The sequence below is a fragment of the Epinephelus moara genome, chromosome 10 (assembly GCF_006386435.1).
Source record: "Epinephelus moara isolate mb chromosome 10, YSFRI_EMoa_1.0, whole genome shotgun sequence".
Classification (NCBI taxonomy): domain Eukaryota; kingdom Metazoa; phylum Chordata; class Actinopteri; order Perciformes; family Serranidae; genus Epinephelus; species Epinephelus moara.
This window is the reverse complement of record NC_065515.1, coordinates 13,507,289-13,512,107: the sequence shown is the minus strand read 5'-3', so window position 1 is coordinate 13,512,107 and position 4,819 is coordinate 13,507,289.

Sequence of the window (4,819 nt, the reverse complement as noted above, 5' to 3'; positions counted from 1 at the left end):
TGTGCTATAAATCTTGTTTATTGTCTTTACATAGACGGTTTACCTCTGCATGAATATCTCTGATCTTTGTTGTTTGAGACTGTTGTGGTAAAAATCAAATTTCCATCTGCCGGCGGTCACAGGGGATTTCCTTTGAAGATCAAACCAAACACAATAAACCAACAGCACCGCTTTGTTTTACAATTGTTTTATTTGTTAATTTATTTCAAAACACGCAATTTTACCCATATTATCCTTTTAAGTTTTTATTTTTCTGTAACAGTTATTACTCAGATTTTTTTCCTTCTCAAAAGTCTCAGCTAGAGTGAAACTAAAAGTCCTCCACAGGCTCTCCGGCTTCTGCAGTGGGAGGAGGGAAAAGAGGCTTTCTGACCAGACGTCGTGAGTGGGTTTATCCCTTGTTTGTGTGTGGGTGGAGGTGTGTGTGTGTGTGTGTGTGTGTTTGTTATACCGGGGTCTGTATGTGTGTGTGTGTTTAAGTGCAATAGGTGGAATGTCCACATGGCCGGTAAATCACAGGACCCGTAGAGCAGCCCAGAGAGCTGAACATTGTCTTCTAGGTTTGGTAGCCAGATTGTCATACCTCTGATTTCATCTTTGGTTTCAGCAAACACTCTCAAAAGGCAGACTCACCCTCTCCAGCATGTGCCTGTGTCTGTTTGTGTGTCTGTCTGTCCGAGTGCAATATAAGCCACCGTCTCCAGACGACTTTGTAAACTTAAGTAAGTACAATGTAAGTGTCTTTGCATTGATTGTGGCCCTTCCTTGGCGCTGGGGACAAAGACAGTCAAACATTGTAGAACAATGGAGCCATGAGCGGGGAGGATCAGCTTGCAAACATCAACATGGACTCCATTTTGATGTCAATGGCAGTTTGGGGCATTCATGTAAAGCTGTACGACATCAGTGTGGTGAAAACATGGGGGCGCTGTAGTGCTCTCCTCTACCCAGCCACTCTCTACTGTACCCTGAGTGACTGGGGTTTGTCCGCCCGCTCTGGGCTAAAGGGAGGAGGGGGGTGAAAGGGGGAAAGGTCATGGAGTGTGAGCAGGAGTGTGTGGTAATGTCGAGGGGAGGGAGGGGGGTTGAGGGTTGTACACTCTGACCCAGCAGCAACGATTAAGATTGGGGGGGTCAGGTGTTTGCATAGTTCTCTGTGCAAAAGCCACCAACCGGAGCCATTTTTATTCCTCGCGGCTGGTTACATCATCATTAGATTAGCAGGAAGTTGTGGTGGGTGATGGGAAATATGATCTTTGCACCACAGCTCTTGTACTCTACTCCTGCAGTGCACTACGTTGTGGCAGTAGGGGTGCAGGAGGGTGGAAAGTGACAGGGGATGAGGAGGGAGTGAATTTATAAATGTCGAATGGAGTGTCGCGGTCACGTCGAGCATGATGGGATGGAAGATGTGTCGGAGAGCGGAGGGGAGATGATGGGGCAGTCGTTTGGCAGTCGGGCACTACAGCTCGTCAAAGCTCAGACAGCCTCTTTTCCCTTGATTTTGTTCTTCCGTCCTCCCCTTCCTCCTCCCCACTGGCCTGCCCTCTCTCTACCTTTTTTCTTGTTTTGAAACTGATTGTCTTCTACCATCACAAAGACACTTGGTTCTGATTGATTAACAGGTAACAGAAGAGGGAGAGCACAGTGTGACTGGGGGTGTCTACATCAGTCCCATTGGCAACATTCGATCCCACGGTGAAACGACACACACATATGCTGTTTGACAGTAAATGCTGACGACATTTCCGGGTCGGATTATCAGTTGCCAAATGGTACTGCGGTTGGTTGGTCGGTCAGTCAGTAAGAAATGGTTTCAAATTTTCGCATGACAAATATTGCAACCCATAGTAAAGGAACATAAAAAAGAAACACTTTGTCTTCCACATAGGTACAAATGAACACACATACACAGATTGAAGAAAAGCATGTAGACAGACATACAGGTATATTCAAGGCCGCTCGGGCCTGTGTGTGTCCCTCTGATTAACTCCAAGTAAACAGCCCGTCTTTGGAAAAGCAAGACACACATTTCAGGACCCGAGTGCGGACCACAAAGCTGAGGAATGAAGATTGAATGCTATTGATTGGGAGGAGAGGAGTTTGACCTCCCCCAGCACACACTGCCCCCTACTGTCTGGATTTATATACATCAAAGAAACATGGGGAAAAGGGGAAGGGTTGCAACAACACATGCACACAACCAGTGAATCCAACAGTGACGGAAATTTCTAAAAACAAGGACCCCTCCAACGCCTAAAACCCAAATCCTCCCACCCTTTTTTTGTTTGTTGTTGTTTTGATAACCAAAATATCCCCCACCCCTTCTCCACCCACTCCCAAGTCTTTCCATCCTCCTCCTCTCCCCACAAAATCACAGGTCATTCCTGTTGGTTTCTATACAGTTATACAATATCCATGCACAAAAGAAAAAAGCGCACCTTCTTTTCAATAGGAGGTGCTGGTCTTTAATATTCTAAGAACATCAGGAGCACTTGAACACACCCAGGAACCTTCAAAAGTAACTGTGAATATTTTTTTTTATCAGAGAAAAGACAACTTAAAGGCAGAAGAAAGCTAACAATGAATAAAAGATTATTCCTCCTTTGGTTTAACATCAAATTTTTGGTTAAGAATTCAGCCCAAATCATTATTTTTTTTGTCATTTCTTTCTTTTCTTTTTTTGTTATTTTCCTTTTAAACACACCCACCTCGGACAGAGCTTTGAACTAAGCATCTAAAGTGAGTAGCTCGTGCCCCTCTCTCTCTGTTCTAGCCTTCTCTTCTGTCTCTTCTTTTCTCGTGTAACCCTTCACAGAAACATTCACAATGTCTTTTTCCTTTATGAAAAACAGTAAGTACATGCCGTAGCAAAAACAAACGAGAGAACGTACGAGAAAAATGAGCAAACAAATAAAAGGAATTTAACAGTATAAAGCTTCAAGTCACAAGTTCCAAAACTAACTATCATAGTATCATAGTTTCATAATCATTGTTATCATTAGCAGTATTATTTTCAGTCTAAATTACATAAAGTTTACATGAAAGGTTTTTGAGGTATTTCAGAATTAATTGTCAACACACGCCTACCGGGTCTTAGCACTAGCCAGGGGGAGAGGTCGACTGGACAGACAAGGTGGAGGGAGGAGAGAAATTTGTGTCTATAAACTGTCAGTGAGTCTTCCACACTTTTCTAGTGCAGCCTCTGTGCTTGCACGCAGTGGAGAGAGAGAGACATTAAGTGGTAAGATGTTTTTTTTTTTTTTTACAACTTACAGCCCTGTGAGCGCTCAGAGCCTCAGCCTTTTTACCCCCCTCTTTCTCTGTTACACAAAAATATCTCTGATGCGAGAGAGGTAAAGTGGCTGAGAGTCTAAGCACACCGGGCGGAGGCAAAAAAAATAAAAAAAACATAAAGGCTGTGAGCTACTAGAAGATCAACGATACAGTAACAAAGACTCTGACAGATTAAGGAGTAACATATAATTTTGTTTCAAATAAATAGTGTATAGAAAATGTTTTATAGACTTTCTACATGATAAAGTGCTTGTATTCTAGTGTATCAAGATGGAAAGTCAATATGGGAGAAAATGCTGACACAGCCCCCACTCTGTGTCCCTCTCTTTGGCCCCCCTTTCTGTCCATCCAATTATGGGTGCGTTGTCTGAATGTGAGTGCATGTTTGTAAATGGGTGTGCAGCTATATGCATGCACCCGCGTGGCTGTGTGTGTGTATGTGCGTGTGTGTTATTGCATGTGAGTGTGTGTCCAGTGCAGTCCCACCCGTGGTTGAAGGGAAAAGGCACTCAACTCTGTCTGCATGCAGCCACCTCCTCCTATGTGGCACGATGCAGTCCGACTGCGCTGTTTGTACAAATGTGTGTGTGAGATGTCAGTGTGTCTGCCTGTGACATTTCTGGGCAAAGAGGGGGGGGGGCTTTTTTTTTGGTTTGTGTCCCCCTAGGCAGTTTGGGACCGGTAGGCTGCAGTATCTTTGGTATTAGTGGCGGTTTCACAAACCACTCAGCTTAGTGAGGTAGCCACATTGGTTCTCACTACAAACAAATGTCATTTTGTCAGCCTAATACCTAGAGCTGAATCTAGCTATTTACCTATGCTCACTGAACTGTATACCACAAATCGATTTTAGCTCATCATCCTTTGGCGACGTTAACTCACTGCTTACAGCAACGTGAAGTTTGTCAGTACCTCTCAATCAGCTCCTCTACAATGACCATCTCTTATCTAATCTGCACCGCTAATCTGACTACATTGTTGGAAATGCTACAGTTGCATCTTAAGACCATACAGATAACAATTGAGTCCCGAGCATTACCCCACACCCGTCCTCTGGTAAAACGCACTGAATCAGCCAGGACATTTGGAGGTCATGTTTTGTCCCCCCTCTGTTTTTACCCCATCCTTGGGGCTCAGCTTAAAGGGGGCCGAGGGTACTACAGTTCTGACATGAAATGCCAAAAGAGAGAGAGCGTCCCGTCATTTATTCTTCTCTTCAGCAGCTCCTTTTTCTCCTCTTTCTCACGTTAATGTCTCCTCCGAGTCTGTATTCACATAGAATGCAAAAAAAAAAGAAAAGAAAACGTCCTTCATTGGCCTCGGTCCTTGCATCCCTCTTTTTTTTAACCTTTTAAAAAGTCCTTCCTTTTTTGTTTTTGATTTATCAACAAGGTGCCTTACTTATGCACAACAGAGCACAATAGTAACAAGAAATAGAAACTTTGTGTCTATGGTACTAATTAAATACCCGCATCAATATAGAGAGGAAGAGAGAAAGAGAGGGGGGCAATGGGGTTAGAGG